We start from the raw sequence: 18,905 nt of genomic DNA, 5'->3' as shown, positions 1-18,905 counted from the left end.
CCAGAGCTGCCCAATCCCACCCAGTGCTACGCTATGAGGCCACCCCACTAGCCACCTTGGCAAAAATGATATTTTTTCATTTATACCAACAATTATGTTTCTTAGTTTATTTTTGACTGTCAAAAATCTTCCAAAAGATAATAAAAGGGCATACAATCTCAGACTTACTAAGTGACCTCCTGGCAGCTACGATCTGCATCAGCTCCATCAGGACTTTAACTCTGAGCTCTACCAGAGAATTTTCTGCTTGAACCTGTGTGGAAACGTCTCGTCCCACTCAGTTGTCCCTTCATCTTACAGGATAAAGTTAATCTTTTCTATAAGGAAGCTGCAGCTTCATCTACCTCTTCCTCATGACGTCATCATCATGCAGCGTTTAGACAGATACTTCCTCTCTGACACCTGATGAAATTCAGCTCTTCCCAACAGCTCCCTCTGCTGGACTCTGGAGGAACTACAGCAGAGAAAAGTCCATTTATTTAAGTAAACTCTCATTATTTACATCCCAACATAATCTTCATCTTTATTTAGAGCCATCATCTTCATCTGGAGTCTCATCACTGCAGAGTCCTTCTCCCAGTACACCTTCATCACACCTCATCCTCCTCTTCCTCCCACACAAACATCTAATGAGATCATTAACAGGTTCAGTCCTGACATCATGGTGTGTGTCAGTCAACAGGAAGCTTCTGGAAATCTTCATGTTTTATAGATTTACATGTAATTTACTGTTAAATGTGTAAATCTGATGTTTAGTTTTCTCTGTGGAGACGATGCTGAATGAAGGATTCTTTAGATCTGTTTTATATAGTGTACAGTTTTATTATTGATGTTTTAATACAAATCCCTGTTAAAAGTCTGATTTTATTTCTTTTATTGCCTCTAAAAAATGTGTTTAACAAAACCTGCAAATAAAGCAAACTGGACTCAACTTGATGGAAAATGGATCAAACACAACATTTAGAAGTTCAGTGCTTCTGTTTGCACTGAGAAAAGAAATAAAATTCTGTTTTTTAAAATTAAAATAAGATGTTATAACCTCTACATGACCAGACATGAAAACAGCCTGTTCAGTGGAAACTTCCTGTCTGCTGCCACCTACTGGTCATACTGGAGATTACAGCAGCTGATCCACTCCTTTATTATCATTATCTACACTTACACCTTATTTATAAAATCATTATTCTTTTATCATGTAATATGTGCTTTATTTGTAAAGAAACACCCCTTCAGCACCACATGGACCAGATACTTCACCTGCCTCTGAAGAAACACTTTTAACCCTGTTGATCTAACCGAGAGAGGACCTCCGGCTCCATCCTCTCACATTCATCACCTTCCATCCTTCTTTTGAACCAAAACATTCTCCAGGTTGCCAGATTCATTTCCAACGCAGCAGCTGCACCTGGAAATGACGCTTTCCATGCACTGGTGTCACCAGCGGTCAGACTATAAGGACGTTATAAGCAACTCAAGTTGTGTCAGTAAAGACAACAGCTCTGCATATACTGATCGGTTTGAATCCACACCCTTACAGGAGACTCGTGACTCTATCGAAACTGGTTGGATCTGCCCAGACGGGAGATCAGCCTGTTGACTTATCCACCTAGTAGCTTCAGCTCTGACTTCTCCAACAGTTCGTTGTGAATTAGCAGCAGCCAAGGTGGGCTTCCTTGCCCCCCCCCCCCCCCCCCCCCCCCCCCCACTTTTGCATGTGGTTCGTTGGTGCCTTCTGGGGCAGGTGGCGGCTCCTTTATTGGGGTTGCTGAGGGCCCTGGTTGTTGGGGCAGCTGCCCTTGGCCTGTCCTGGCCTTCGGGGGCCCCGGGAATGGGGGACGTGCCTCGTGCCGCAGGTGGCTCATCTTCTTGAGGGAGGTGCGCTTCCCTCGGGACCTAAATCCCCGGACTCCCCTCCTTCCCTTCTTCCACCACACACAGGCAGGGCGTTGGGAGGTGGACACGTTGATCTGGATGGTGAGAGAGGCCATCAAGGTGGTCTCGATCGCTGCAAACAGCATCGGTTCACCTCCCAGTTTTAATTACACTTAGTCAACATAACACAAAAAACACACACTGACAACACATGGACATATTTTGGGGGGCGGGCCATGCAGTGTGCGGTGGGCGGGGCTGCTTTGGTGGTCCCGCTCCCAACATGATGTGGTTACTTCTTCCCAATTTTAATTGCAAACAACACACACTTCACAATCATTCATAAGCTGGGAGGGAGGGGGTGTCGATGGGGTCCTGCCACGCCCCTATTTCTGGGGCTGTGCCGGGGGGGTTTGGGCGGGGGAGTGGTGCTGTTCAGGGGGCCTGGGTCTAAATAAATAAATAACAGTATAAATACACAGCAGAGTCTTTTTGGAGCTAAAATGTCTGAACAAAGATGTTTTTAAGAGGTTTTTAAAAGCATCTACTGAATCCAGAGAGCGCAGATCCCGGGGAAGCTCATTCCAGAGACGGGGAGCGACAGCAGTGCTCGGAAAGTAAGTACCAGGATTTTAAAACAGATAAGATATTCAACAGGAAGCCAGTGAAGAGACTTTAACACAGGTGTGATGTTGGTTCTCCTGCTGGTACCAGTCAGAAGCCTCGCTGCTGAGTTTCGCTCAGTCTGAAGACGAGCCAGTGCTTCCGTGTTTAGGCTTGTAAATAAGCTGTTGCAGTAGCCGAATCGTGAGGACACAAATGCATGTGTAATCATTTTGAGCTCTCGCTTAGACACCATTGGTCTGAAGTTTTCAATATGACGTAGTTGAAAAAAGCTCATTTTAACCAACTGTCTTGAATGATGATCTAATGACATGGATTCATCGAGTATTACCCCTAGGTTTCTCAGCTTAGGCTTGGCTGAAGAGCTCAGGTTGCCCAGATGTTGCTTTATGTTGGGGATTTCACTGTCTGGAGCAATAATAAGTGTATCGGTCTTGTCAGAGTTAAGTTAGAGACTGTTATCACTTAACCACTGTTTTACTTTTGAACGACAGTTAAGTAAGGAACTTAATTGGTGGGTTTCAGAAGCTTTGTTTATTATTTAACATGTAAAAGCTGATTAATAATCAGTTGGAAATATGTGATGAGGAAGATGATGGAGCGAAGGTGTTTGTGTTGGATAGATGATTCTGAGCTTCATCGCTCTTCTATCACACACGGTTCTACAGAGAAGTTCAGCACTTCTACATGAGTCTGCAGTTCGCTGGGTTCAAGTCAAACTTTCTGCGTCCTGTGTGTTCGGTCTTTTCTCAGCAGCTGGAACGATTCAGGTTTAATCGGCTCTCTGGAAGCTTCATCATCATCATCATCGTTTTAGTGTCAGTTCCAGCCTCAGATGATGAAGCACAGCATCCTGCAGACTGGTTAGAAGAGCAGTACCATCAGACTCTTTTCTCTTCATATCTCTTCTGAGTCATATTCTGTGCTGTGAAACTTCCCCTCTGGCTTTTACTTTCATTTCTGAAGAACTGAAGCGGTTCAGGACGCTGCAGACACACACAAACACACACACACACACACACACACACACACACACACACGTAAACACAATGTTCTCAGTAAACATGTTTACAGTAAATAAAACTGCTGAGTCATGGTTCTAAGACTGCAGGTTCATCCAGATCTGCCTTAGTCCTTCTGATTCAGGTCTAGAATCAACAACATGCTGGTTCTGGTTCTGGATCTGTTCCTGGATCTGGACCTGATTCTGGTTTTGGTTCTTGACCTGGATCTGGTACTGGATCTGGTCCTGGTTCTGGATCGAATGTGTCCTGCAGCAAACAACAGCATGGAAGACGTCCTGACGGCGGCGTCTCCAGACGGCGGCGTCTCCAGACGGCGGCGTCTCCAGACGGCGGCGTCTCCAGACGGCGGCGTCTCCAGACGGCGGCGTCTCCAGACGGCGGCGTCTCCAGACGGCGGCGTCTCCAGACGGGTCCTGGTGTCGGTGGGTGATGAGGGAACCGGTTGTGAGTCCAGTCTGGTCCAGTTTCAGCAGGAATCTAAATGAAGTCCTGACAGAAACCTGCTTCCTCTCCAGACGCTGCATCTCGTGACCAGATCCACCTACTGGGAACTCTGGAAGTCTTTTAGGGGAAATGTGGGACTCTCCATGTGAGTCAGAGTCACTTTGTCCAGAAGCTGCAGGAACGAGTCAGAACATGTTTCTACCTGCAGCTTCTGATGAACAGGAAGCACCAACATGTCCGTCTGTCTGCTGGTTCAAACAGGAAAACTTTATTGAGCAGTGAAAGTTACAGAGTGAACATTCTACATGAGGATCAACAGAAACTAGAAGCTGAAAACATCACACTTAACGCTGAAATAAACAAGTGATTGTTTGCTTTATTGACCAATTAGAGAGCTTCAGACCTGAACATTTCATGGTGGGATTATACAGATTATTGATCATCTAAAATCCAGTTTTTATTGATCAGAGAGGAAATAATCATGTAAAATAAAATGTTCAATAAAGGATGAAGTTTCTGCTTTACTTACTTATATAAAAGAACAGGAAGAGAAAACAGCTAGAAGACAACGTGATTGGACAATTCAACACCATGACGTCATTTCCTGTTTCTGGTGCGCACCACTCTCATCAGTCCCCTGAAACAAAGACCACGTACAGCTTCTGTCCAGCTGTTTTCATCTCCAGGACAGATGTTCAGAAATGAAAAAGTTTCCTTCTCATTGCTGAGGATGACGCCAGCGGTTCAGGTGGTCGAGCTGCTCGTCTTGTGACCTGAAGGTCGGTCGTATTCTGGACACGCCACTGTGTATGTAAATAAATGTGTTTTAGAAATAAAAACATAAAGCAGTTTAACTCTGCATCTAAAACGTACCTGCAGAAACAAAAGCAAGATAGCCGATAAAAAAAGCCAATAAGTGACATGTGAAAACCATTTCCCTTTTCTATTACGCCACAGGATTCTACACACAGTTTGTCCTAAAGTTACCGGATCCACTTACTGTTTCACCAAGAACATCAGAGAACCTGAGTCTGACTTATAATTGTTGAATAATTATTATGCAATTTTCAACCAAACTCAAACTCGTCGTGTTTCAATGAGTTTCGGGAGGAAGGAGGAGTCGCATCACAAAGTTGGTGACGTCACGTTTTAAAGAGACATTCCCACATCGCAGGAACAGAAAACTAAGGAGCTTCATCTCTCCATCATCATCCAGTCTTTTCACACCTCCATCAGCTCAAATCCACCTTACTAATATCGCCGCTGGTCAAACTGCTTCAAACGTGACTTCTGCATCATTTAACCAGGAGAAGAAATGTCTTCATGTTGAACTTTAACCAGGAACAAACATGGAAACACACCGCACGGCATCACCGCTTCATCTGACAGACAAATATCACATTCAGCCTGAATAAAACCCATCTGCATCTTTTCTGATCCACCAATCAGAAGCCATAATCTGTCTGTAAACTACATTTCTACCGTAGTTTAATCTGCTTTTATAGAATCACAAACACCTTTTCATACAGTTCAGTGTTTAATCAGCAACTGTAGCAGAAAACATCACATTTAATCATCAGAATAAGACACGAAGGATAAAACCTGAAGGAATCAGAAGAAGAAAACTCACCTGTAAAGACGCTCCAACCTTCAGCTTGTGTCTCAGCTGCTGCTGCTCCATCACCATGACAACATGTCTGCTGTGGACCAGATTGGTTATTTCTATTTTTTTCTCACACTTTTAGCAAAAATGATCACATGTCTCATTTTGCCTGCAACCTCAAAGCACAAGCTGACTCAGGGAAACTAAAGTCTCACCACAACCCAGCACAGACAGGAAGAATCAGCAGTTTGTTACTGGTTTGAAAAACCAGATGAGTCCTAATGGTGAAGAAAAAACAGTTTTAACTCCAGTTTCTGTAAAAGTGTCTGGATGTGAAGGTTGAAGGAGATGGGTCACATTCTTAAATATTTACTACGAAATGTTCTCATTTAATCATCAGTAAAACTAACAGTAAAACCGAATCAGGAAAGTAACTCAGGAAAAGTAACTCAGTAAACCGACTCAGTAAAAGCGACTCAGTAAAACCAACTGAGTAAAACTGACTCAGTAAAAGCGACTCAGGTACACCAACTCAGTAAAACTGACTTAGTAAAACCAACTCCGAAAAAGCGACTCAGTAAACCGACTCAGTAAAACTGACTCAGGAAAAGCGACTCAGTAAAAGAGAGTCAGGAAAAGCGACTCAGTAAACCGACTCAGTAAAACTGACTCAGGAAAAGCGACTCAGTAAAAGAGAGTCAGGAAAAGTAACTCAGTAAACCAACTCAGTAAAACTGACTCAGAAGCTTCCATCTTCTATCTGAGAACATCATAAAACAACTTCGAAGCCAAAAAACTTTTCCAGGAAGTTTAAAAGCATTGTTGTATGTTGAACATGCAGAGCTGAACATCTGTGAATCATCTGCATAGAAGAGAATCTGTGAGATCATGCAGCTGCTCTGAGTCTCACCTTGCATTCCAGCTTTTATTCTCTGATTTTCCCACCAGTTTACCAGTGTTTTCAACCCATTTTCCATGTCCCCTTTGCCACGCCCAATTCTATTCTTCTTACTTCATGAGTTTTGACCAGTTTTTTGTTTTTGCCTCAGATTCCTGCCACCCAGTTTGGCCTTTCTGTCATTAAAGAATGGTTTGCGTCAATCTCTGTCCAGTGTGTGTCCACCTCCTATTCAGAACTGACAAATATTCAATACACTTATTTAACCCTTTAAAACCCGACCCTGGAGAAAATGTTGAGTCCAAGATTTTGAATATGAGGTTTTATTTAGATCTTGAATAAATAAACAAACAAAAATATATGCGGGGATGTTTACCATTTATTACCATGTGATATGTGAAAATTATTTTCATGTAATCCGCTGCTTATCTGTTGGGGGCAGAAGGCATCTATTAGATGGTGTTAAACAGTGTTTTACCACAGCTAATTTAAAATACCTCAGAAACTGTATTCAATATGTCAAGTTGGGCTCTACATGACTCTATACAGGATACAGAACTAAAACACAGTGTGTAAAAACATGTTTACTGGTCACATGGAAAACATGACTCAGCATCTCCTCCCTCCATGCTTCCACCTACGTGTTTTATCTGCTCTACTTACCACTTTCTGCTTTCTGCTTCGCTCTTCCTGTTTCTTCTTGTCATTTCACATAATTCTGCAGCGACTGCAGGTCAGTCAGACCGTTTCCAGCTCTGGAAGAGACATCATCATCCTCTTTAGTGTGTCCTGCATGATGAGGAAGAGCTGGAAAGATATATAAATATAATTTCTGTTAATTGAAGGTAAAATCATGTATTGTGAGGTGGACAGGTGGTCAGAATGGTTCCAGTAGTATCCTGTTTATTCATCTCCTACTAGGCGTCTGTGGTACAACTGCAAAGGACATGAGAACCTCCTACAGGACATTGTCATCATTAACCTCATTCTGGGGGTCTGACTCCATGAGCAGACATAGCAGTATTCCCAGATAGGGAACTTCGCTCCACATGTGGGGAGTGGGGGTGTTCAGGTGTTGGTCTGAGCTGAATGTGAGTTCACCTGGTCTGCTGTGAACTCCTTGCAGCAGATAAAACTCAGTGTCTTCTCACAGATCTGAGTCTGTTGATCATTGACTTTTCTCCAGATGAAGTCTTAAAAGGAGAACTTTAAAGTCATAAAAATAAGATTTCAGACATAAAAAAGTCATTACTTTTTGTTAAAATTAAAAAAAATGTGTACAGTCCATTCGTTGAAAGAAAACCTTTATTTTTTACTATTATTAGCATGTACAGATAGGAACATGTCACTACAGTTAGCTTGTACAGATAGGAACATGTCACTACAGTTAGCTTGTACAGATAGGAACATGTCGCTAGTGTTAGCTTGTACAGATAGGAACATGTCACTACAGTTAGCTTGTACAGATAGGAACATGTCGCTACAGTTAGCTTGTACATATAGGAACATGTCGCTAGTGTTAGCTTGTACAGATAGGAACATGTCACTACAGTTAGCTTGTACAAATAGAAACATGTCACTACAGTTAGCTTGTACAGATAGGAACATGTCACTACAGTTAGCTTGTACAGATAGGAACATGTCGCTACAGTTAGCTTGTACAGATAGGAACATGTCGCTACAGTTAGCTTGTACAGATAGGAACATGTCGCTACAGTTAGCTTGTACAGATAGGAACATGTCGCTACAGTTAGCTTGTACAGATAGGAACATGTCACTGGTGTTAGCTTGTACAGATAGGAACATGTCACTACTGTTAGCTTGTACAGATAGGAACATGTCGCTACAGTTAGCTTGTACAGATAGGAACATGTCGCTACAGTTAGCTTGTACAGATAGGAACATGTCACTGGTGTTAGCTTGTACAGATAGGAACATGTCACTACTGTTAGCTTGTACAGATAGGAACAAGTCGCTACAGTTAGCTTGTACAGATAGGAACATGTCGCTACAGTTAGCTTGTACAGATAGGAACATGTCACTAGTGTTAGCTTGTACAGATAGGAACATGTCACTGGTGTTAGCTTGTACAGATAGGAACATGTCACTGGTGTTAGCTTGTACAGATAGGAACATGTCGCTACAGTTAGCTTGTACAGATAGGAACATGTCACTAGTGTTAGCTTGTACAGATAGGAACATGTCACTGGTGTTAGCTTGTACAGATAGGAACATGTCACTGGTGTTAGCTTGTACAGATAGGAACATGTCACTACTGTTAGCTTGTACAGATAGGAACATGTCGCTACAGTTAGCTTGTACAGATAGGAACATGTCACTACAGTTAGCTTGTACAGATAGGAACATGTCGCTACAGTTAGCTTGTACATATAGGAACATGTCGCTAGTGTTAGCTTGTACAGATAGGAACATGTCACTACAGTTAGCTTGTACAAATAGAAACATGTCACTACAGTTAGCTTGTACAGATAGGAACATGTCACTACAGTTAGCTTGTACAGATAGGAACATGTCGCTACAGTTAGCTTGTACAGATAGGAACATGTCGCTACAGTTAGCTTGTACAGATAGGAACATGTCACTGGTGTTAGCTTGTACAGATAGGAACATGTCACTACTGTTAGCTTGTACAGATAGGAACATGTCGCTACAGTTAGCTTGTACAGATAGGAACATGTCGCTACAGTTAGCTTGTACAGATAGGAACATGTCACTGGTGTTAGCTTGTACAGATAGGAACATGTCACTACTGTTAGCTTGTACAGATAGGAACAAGTCGCTACAGTTAGCTTGTACAGATAGGAACATGTCGCTACAGTTAGCTTGTACAGATAGGAACATGTCACTAGTGTTAGCTTGTACAGATAGGAACATGTCACTGGTGTTAGCTTGTACAGATAGGAACATGTCACTGGTGTTAGCTTGTACAGATAGGAACATGTCGCTACAGTTAGCTTGTACAGATAGGAACATGTCACTAGTGTTAGCTTGTACAGATAGGAACATGTCACTGGTGTTAGCTTGTACAGATAGGAACATGTCACTGGTGTTAGCTTGTACAGATAGGAACATGTCACTACTGTTAGCTTGTACAGATAGGAACATGTCGCTACAGTTAGCTTGTACAGATAGGAACATGTCGCTACAGTTAGCTTGTACAGATAGGAACATGTCGCTACAGTTAGCTTGTACAGATAGGAACATGTCACTAGTGTTAGCTTGTACAGATAGGAACATGTCACTAGTGTTAGCTTGTACAGATAGGAACATATAGTTAGTATTAGGATGTACTGGACAGAAGACAACTGCATGATATCACGTAAATATTAAACACTTGGAGGCACAAACAAAACTTTATTAGCAAATATAAAAGGTTCAAAGGTAAAACACAAGGCACAACAGAAGGTATAAGACACACAATGATGGGATTACACAGATTATTGATCATCTATAAAGCTGTTTTCATTGATCAGGGATGAAATATTCATGTAACAGATTCACTCTGATCGGAAATGATTTGAGGAAAAGTGAAATAAAATGTGACTGATGTCTGAATGAAAGTTTCTGTTTGTCTCTCAGGTCATGTTGACATTTGGAGCAACAGAAAGAGACACTGAGACGTCTCCAGAAGGAAATGTTTCAGAACTTACAGTCATTTTCATTAATAAATAAAACAATTAGAAATGATGAAGAACAAAGGCACAACAAGGTGACAACTTTCCCATCCCAACCCCCCACCAGCGACAAACATCACAAATGTGTAAAAACATGATGTTCTTCAACGTCACAGATAGTAAATATTACAGATATGAAATGAAACGGAGCGAAAAACAAATAAATTCAAGTTTTCTTTGAAAACTGTCAACAGCTCTCCAGCAGGGTGTCTCCATAAACAGGACCAGAAGACCGACATGATGCTTCTGCGTGTATTACAGGTTCCAGTCTCACTTTCACCACTGGTTGCACTGGTGCCTCGAAGTGCCATGTTTACCGCTGCTGATAAGAGCCAATCAGAGGAGAGAATCCATCCTCATTCTGCCTTGGATTGGCTTTTTATTGGCTTTTATCACAGTGTCAGAACGTGAGTTAAAGTTCTCACCGAGGACGGAGAAATGTTCGCAGCACCGGTGCAACCATGATGAAAAGTTCGTCACACTCAACACATTTCTGGTTGCTTTCAAACTGGTCCCAGTCCAGAACCCAGAAGTAGAACGTTTTTGTCCTCTGAGGACTTGAAACAGTCGTGAATTTGTCCCTGGTGTCTTTTCGACCTTTAAATAAAACTGAAACAGAAATGTAAACGTTTTCCAATAGAAACGCTTTTTTTTAAACACAGGTATCATTGCAAAAAGAAATGGAACCAACATGGAGGTCAACGATTCAGTAAAAAAAACACTGTAAAGGATAAAATTGTCCCTGATTGAGGTTAAAAGCTCCTTTAAGCTCCATGTAAAAGACGCAGCATTTTATCCATCTTTGCATCATTTATTGGCTAAATCCGATCCGTCTTCAGACTGAACAGACTGCAGTACCACCAGACACCACATGGGGGCAGTGTGGAGCAGTATAGCCAATATGTAACCAATAAAAGAAACAAAGAGGCAGCCGTCATGTATTTAATGTCCGACAGACCTCCGTCCTCTGCAGTCCCTCTTTTTATGTCTCTTTCTGAGAATGAACATCATCATGACGTCTCCATGTTTATCGTCTGAAACCGACGTCAGAACTCGGAGGTGAACTCTGCACTGCCCTCTGCTGGATCTGCTGGGTAACTACCATGCTAATGTGAAGCAGGACCGGCGTCCTGCAGGTTCTGGATGTTTACCTCCTGCAACACCTGATCTAAATAAAATGAATCATCTTGTTGTAAAGGGGATCCCTTCATCTAGATCAGGGAAACATCCAGAACCTGCAGGATACCGTCCTCCCTGACGTACAGGACAGGTGGACGTATGACATCAGGGACGTGTGACACTGCTCGTAACAGACGTGTGTATCTACGTACATGACAGGATCATAAATGAGCCTTTAGTGGGAAATAAGACCTCTTGTTGTCCCGTTTAAAAGGACTGAAAGTAACAAAAACAGGAAGAAGAGACAAGAAACATTTCGTCTTCCAGGTGACGAATGTGGAAATGAAGACGTCGGACTTATTCAACGTGTTTCTAAAAGCAGTCAGCAGGAAGTAAAGCAGCTTCCTGAGCGGACCTGGAAGGAACCTGATCCAGACATTGATCCTGCTTACAGATCAGAAACCTCAACGTTCCTGTCAATGGATCAATAAACTGGCTTTTAGAGTGTGGAGCGTGTGGATCCATACTGGGATGGAGCTTTGTGAAATGTGCTGATAGCTGCTGACCTGAGTGCAGCTTTCTGAACAGCAGCAGGACTTTCATCTCATGTTCACACTACTGCTTCACCATGATGCTCTGATTTCTGCTTTTTATAGAAAAGAAAACCAACAAGACCAAAAACTGCAGCAAGTAGGACAGAAACTGTCACACCAACAGCCAGTCCAGTAGATCCACCCTGGTCTCCTCCACCCTGGTCTCCTCCACCCTGGTCTCCTCCACCCTGGTCTCTATCCATTTTTCTTCCTGCAGGTGAGCATGAGGAGAGCATCAGTATCAGGGAGGTGATGAATGATTTCCTCTTCAAACTGCTGTCACACATTATCTACTGCACTCAGACCAGCTGCTTTCTACAGAGTCTCATCAACAACATGTTTAGAAAACACAAACATCTGATCTGACATGTTTCACTCTCACATCAACAACCAGGAAGCTGCTTCACCTCTGATCCAGAGACAAACACACAAACTCACCTGATGGACGAACAACTTCCAGATGGACGGTGGAGAAGGTCGTCTTCTCTGCAAACCTGTTTCCTGGTTTTCTCTGGGAGACGATACATTCATATGTTCCTGCATCATCAGTCGTCACATTCTTCAGAGTCAGAGACACGTTTCTGTCCTTCATCTGTCTGTCCTGAAGATCCACCCGGTTCTGGAAAGATGGATGCTGGTTTTCTGGATCAGACTGATCGTCTCGGTAAAAGAACACATATGCAGGCTTCAGGTCTTCCTTGGTCCACTCTACAACTATGATGGGGATGTTGTTGGAAACCCTACATGGCAGAGAGATGTCATGTCCAGGTACAGCTGTGATGTTTGTCTGTCCTGCAGGAGGAAACATTTACTGTGTTAATAAGCTGCAAACTAAAACATTCGGCTTTCACATGACGGCAGTGTAGGAGGAGGAACTGGGTTGCCAGTTCAGGATGAGTCCTGGCAACATGCAGGTAAAAGAAAAGCCTCAAGTTGGACCTGTATCAGGCACAGCTCGGCCCAGTTTAAAGATCTCCACGGATCCAAAAGCAGACTTGCCAGTTCGGGTGTCAAATAAAAAGAATTCTTATTTCTTATCAATCTGAATCAATCCAAATTTTTATTAACTGATATTTAGAAACGACTTTTCCAAACATTTCCAAGCTTACTTGCCGTGCGTCGTGTCTGTGCACCCACGGACTATCAGGCATCTATCAGGTACACCCTGGACACCTCGCCAGTCAGTCGCAGGGACACACACAGAGAAAAACAACCATTCACGCTCACACTCAGTCCTAGGGGCAATTTAGAGTAACCAGTTAACCTAGCATGCATGTCTTTGGATGGTGGGAGGAAGCTGGAGAACCTGGAGAGAACCCACGCATACATGGGGAGAACATGCAAACTCCACACAGAAAGGCCACTGACCAAACCCCTCCCAGCCAAGGATCAAACCAGTGACCTTCTTACTGTGAGGCCACAGTGCTAACCACTGTGCCACCGTGCAGCCCGCGACTTGCAGGTGTTTCCACTAAACAGTGGTTAGCGCATAAGCCTCAGTTCTCATAAAATAGCCTCAATTGGACGAGATTTAACGAGAACTGAGGCTTATGCAAGGTGGCCACGTAGCGTTATTTTGGGGTTTTCTTTTTGCTGTAGTGAATTTGCTACGATTCTACGAAGTAAGACAGTAAACATTGACATAGACGAATGATCTGTAAATAAAAAAGCTGCATTATTAATACAGATGAGATACTTGAAATTTCAGCACAAAAACACCAACTGGAAATAATTCATTTACCATATTTGTGTCTGGAATTATTGTAATCTTTCAATTAATTTGTTGTTTACAGAAGCAAAAGGTATATTTAACGTGTAACTTTAATTTCTGTGTAAATGTTGGGCTGTTGCACATGGCGGCGGGCTGTCTTGAGCTTTTCAGCTACCGTCACACAGATCTGACTTTCAGAAAGTCTCATCATGAACACATGACAAACACGTGACAAGATATATGCTGACTTAGCATTTCTGGATTCCAGAAACTTCCCTCCGCTCTGCACCGGTGCTCTTCCCCAGTCTACCCTTCAATACTTCAGCAAGTCCTTGCAGGGTTTTGACTGCAGGGCAACCGAGGCTGAGCTGAGAAGCTTTGCACTCAGTGGAGCAGGCAGAAGGCATGTGCATGGCAGAGTACAGGGCCAGAACAGTGGAAGAAGATGAGCTGGTGAGGAAGACAACACCGGGGAGGCTGAGATAACTACTACTAACCTCTGATCTGATAAACTGGAGGTATTTATGTTGATGGCGACAGAGAAAGGCATTCTCATGGCCTCGGACTGACTGTCTGCGAAAGGCACTAGATGATCCATCATCATACATTCCAGGTTATTCTGACATACCTTTTCAACTGGACCAAAAGGTTTGCTTTTCCCAACACAACTCTTTCATTTCCGATCCGATACCAGTATGACAGCTTTCTGTCCTGATCAATCCCGACATCAGTCCGATGCGATATCAGCACAAACCATTTATACTTTCCCCATTTTGTTGTGCTGAATGTGCCGTCTGGCTTCTACATGCCAGAGACAGAGCTACGTTCTTGTTTTTTAATGGTTTTATTGTCATTTATTTTACTTTTATCGATTAATTTCACCATTGCATCGACACTTTGTCTCACCGGTGACACTGCAAGTCAACTAACGTCGACATGTGTTGGAGAGGGTCCGTCACGTTGGGAGGAATGACGAGTGAGGGTGAAAAGTTCCTCTTCTATATACGAAATATTGACTTTATTCCGTTAAAGACGGGAAAGCCTATTGGTCATTTTGAACTAAGCTTTGAATTTCCCATCTATTTTTGACAGAGGATGGAAAACTTCAGGCTTCAGGGCTCTTTCTAAAATCCCACATATGAGTTACAGGTCATTTTGGCAGGTGCTTTTAGCCTTTAATGTGTTCAGTTATGCATTCAAAACAGAAGAAACTTAAAGAAGTTATAAACTAGAGCCTGACCAATATATCAGCTGGCCGATAAAATCGGCCCTTTATAGCCTTTTTCAAAATAATCATCATTAGCTGTAATTTTGCTGATCAAATTTCTCATTGAACGGTAAATGCTGTTCAGTATTGGGTTGCAGCTTCTGTGCACTAGATGGAGCTCTGACTCCATTCCATCCTCATCGCTCGCCGCTGTTTTCTCAGTAACGTACCGGAGCTACAATTAGGAAACATTACAGGCTGAGCGAGATTACATGCTACATATGACAAACTGTCTTTGCCATGACAAGTTAGTGCTCTTCATTTACGTTTCGTTAACTTAGCGGAAGTTACTCCCTGTCGCGCACTGATACCTAATGTGATCCGTGTGTGTGTGTCTGTGTGTGTGGGATGCGGTCAGTGAGTTGACCTGTAACGTAAAGAATGACTTTACACAGTAAATGATCAGTTCAGACCATCGAGTGAAGCAAACCTTCCCTGTCATTATACCTGGTCCTCTCAGTCAGCAAAGAGACTTTTACACCGGCTGTTTGTTAGCAATAACATCGCTGTAGCTATGCTAACCTAGCATAGCATTAGCTGACGGATTAAAAGCCAGTAACTGCAGAAATATCTCAAAATGTGAGAGTAGCCTACAGAACAGCTGTTCATCACTCCATCATTGAGATGTGACCACATGGGGAACGGGGGTTTAGTCACGTTGGTGTTGGACTATTTGTGACCATTATATATTTAAAAAGTAAATCTATAAAAGATGGCATGTTCTGACATCTGAGAAAGGCATCTCTGGTTTTAGTTTGGTTCATATGAGTCTTCACTTTATGGCAAAGAAAAATGATGGAGTAAAGAAAATATAATTAACTACAGGACATTAGAGGGCTGCATAAATCATGTTTTTCCACAAACGTATCATTATGTTGCTTACATAAAGCACACACCTCTGGTCTAAATGTAAAGTTAAATCCATCAGTACAGCTGCCAGCCAGAGGTTTCATGCTTTGTTGCATTTTTTTTTTTGGACTTCAATATCTTCTTATCCACTTAGATCAGTTCAGAGTCACAGGAAGCAGGATCTTATCCCATCTTTAGCAGCAGTCGTTGGGTGAGAGGCAGGTTAACCCTGGACAGGGACGCTCCAGTCCCGGGAACAACAGTTCTTTGTTTCATTTGGTCGAAAGGAAAGTAACTCTTCACTAAGGAAACCTGCCCTGGACCACCACCTGAAGTTATGGCGTGAAGTCACGTGACTTCTGAGAAATAGACGGATGCGCGCTTCCGTGTTGCCGTAACGTGGACGCGCCCAGTTCAGCGACCACACAACTTTCTGTTTCTGGATGAAAAGTTACAAACTGGATTTCCTACATACAGACAGACACCAGCTGGAGGTTCGGACCTCCAAAACCAGTTTTTCCGCGCGCAGCACGGACACACCTTCACCTGCATCTGGGACCTGAGATGTACGAATAAGTTAAGAATGGACTTACCTTCAGAAACAAGGAAGAGATGAGGCAAAAACAACAAGGGAATGGCGAGGACGCCGCCATTCCCTGCCATCCCCGCTCACTTTGGTTCCTCCCACGCGCGCACATCCGCGAAGCGCCCCACCTACCGCCGCCATAAAGGAGGAGGTGCAGGAGACTGGGGGGGCGCACCGCCCGCTGCCGCCTGGTGGCGCTGACGAGCCGTGGGCCCCCCAGCTCGGACCGCTCCACTCAGTGTGACCTGTTTGGCACGCGCAGTGAAGTGTCAGTGGGTTTCATCCGTCATAACTCGCTGAACACTGAACTGATTTTCACAACGTTTCTTTGTTGCAAACATCACACATGTAGCTATGAAACAGGACACGTCGTCTGTGAATTTTAATGATATTATATTAATAATATCATTTCAATCTTATAATAATGGGGCTCAGCAATAATAGAATATTCTGATATACATGTGAGATGGTAGCGACCATAATGCTGTGTAATACCTAGGCATTTTGCAAAACTAAAACACACACACACACACACACACACACACACACATGATAGAAGAAAATAATACGATTCAGCTGTTTTAATAAATGATTAATATATGCAATATAATTCATTTTTAGAGCATTAATATAATGGAGATGTGTACAAGGTAAAACTGCGGTATGGGAAGCGTCAATAGAGGTCCATTTTCGGACACACAGTCGTTTGATGTTCAGAATTTATGTTTGTTATTTCTGCCTGTAGTTGTGTTAGGATATGTGGTCATTACCATATTTTCTTTATTTAAAATCATCCGGCTTTACATCCGGCTCACGGCAAAGCTCGGATGAACCAGTAGCAGTGAAGCCTTGCCTCCGTAAGGCCACTTCCCACTTCTTCCTCACAGGTGTTTTGGGAAACCTTCAAAACCAAAACATAGCAGCTGAAGCTGTGAGTTAGCTTGTGTGCTAACTATTCTACAGTCAGACGTTCTGTAGAGGGGAGGGTTTGAGACATGAGAAATGTCTTATACCAGTGATATTTGTTTTATTTCTACAGTAGCATTCTTGGATCAGTTGTAAAACCTTAAGTGTGTGTTATGGAATATATGATTCATAAAGTCTTATTTAGCCTTCATAGCCGTGTGAACACCGGCACTGTAGCTAGCGTTAGCTGGCTAACAAGACAATAATTTTATATTTACAGAGTACAACCAAATAAAAATGTTCAGTTTTACTTGTGAAAAATATTAGAACAAGAATACGACACACAGTGCTCAGGCATCGTAACTGCTACCTCTGTCTGTATGCGGGGGGGACGACCGGTCCAAGATGGCAGCTGCATTTCCTGACCCAGGCAGCCAATGCGGCGGCTACTCTTTATTAATGTCTATGGCCCCACCCACCTCCACCATCTAGGAGGAGGTGCAGGAGATGGGTCGTCCCACCCACCTCCACCATCTAGGAGGAGGTGCAGGAGATGGGTCGTCCCACCCACCTCCACCATCTAGGAGGAGGTGCAGGAGACGGGTCGTCCCACCCACCACCACCATCAAGGAGGAGGTGCAGGAGATGGGTCGTCCCACCCACCACCACCATCAAGGAGGAGGTGCAGGAGATGGGTCGTCCCACCCACTACCGCTATCAAGGAGGAGGTGCAGGAGATGGGTCGTCCCACCCACCACCACCATCTAGGAAGAGGTGCAGGAGATGGGTCGTCCCGCCCACCACCACCATCAAGGAGGAGGTGCAGGAGATGGGTCGTCCCACCCACCACCACCATCAAGGAGGAGGTGCAGGAGATGGGTCGTCCCACCCACCACCACCATCAAGGAGGAGGTGCAGGAGACGGGTCGTCCCACCCACCACCGCCATCAAGGAGGAGGTGCAGGAGATGGGTCGTCCCACCCACCACCGCCATCAAGGAGGAGGTGCAGGAGACGGGTCGTCCCACTAACCACCGCCATCAAGGAGGAGGTGCAGGAGATGGGTCATCCCACCCACCACCGCCATCAAGGAGGAGGTGCAGGAGATGGGTCGTCCCACCCACCACCGCCATCAAGGAGGAGGTGCAGGAGATGGGTCGTCCCACCCACCACCGCCATCAAGGAGGAGGTGCAGGAGATGGGTCGTCCCACCAACCACCGCCATCAAGGAGGAGGTGCAGGAGATGGGTCGTCCCACCCACCACCGCCATCAAGGAGGAGGTGCAGGAGATGGGTCGTCCCACCCACCACCGCCATCAAGGAGGAGGTGCAGGAGATGGGTCGTCCCACCCACCACCGCCATCAAGGAGGAGGTGCAGGAGATGGGTCATCCCACCCACCACCGCCATCAAGGAGGAGGTGCAGGAGATGGGTCGTCCCACCAACCACCGCCATCAAGGAGGAGGTGCAGGAGATGGGTCATCCCACCCACCACCGCCATCAAGGAGGAGGTGCAGGAGATGGGTCGCCCCACTAACCACCACCATCAAGGAAGAGGTGCAGGAGATGGGTCGTCCCACCAACCACCGCCATCAAGGAGGAGGTGCAGGAGATGGGTCGTCCCACCCACCACCGCCATCAAGGAGGAGGTGCAGGAGATGGGTCGTCCCACCCACCACCGCCATCAAGGAGGAGGTGCAGGAGATGGGTCGTC

General features: G+C 44.3%; 1 long non-coding RNA gene across 1 annotated transcript; it reads right to left on the bottom strand.

Moving 5' to 3' along the window:
• Positions 1–11,369: 11,369 nt before the first annotated feature.
• On the bottom strand, positions 11,370–16,368 carry LOC306769063. Its single transcript, XR_013771672.1, has 3 exons — positions 16,294–16,368; positions 12,312–12,665; positions 11,370–12,084 (listed from the first exon to the last, which is right to left on the bottom strand). It is a non-coding gene; the product is annotated as an uncharacterized lncRNA (long non-coding RNA).
• Positions 16,369–18,905: the final 2,537 nt, after the last annotated feature.

Source organism: Telmatherina bonti, assembly GCF_933228915.1.
Source record: "Telmatherina bonti genome assembly, chromosome: 18".
Taxonomy (NCBI): domain Eukaryota; kingdom Metazoa; phylum Chordata; class Actinopteri; order Atheriniformes; family Telmatherinidae; genus Telmatherina; species Telmatherina bonti.
This window is presented reverse-complemented; position numbering and strand designations above follow the sequence as displayed.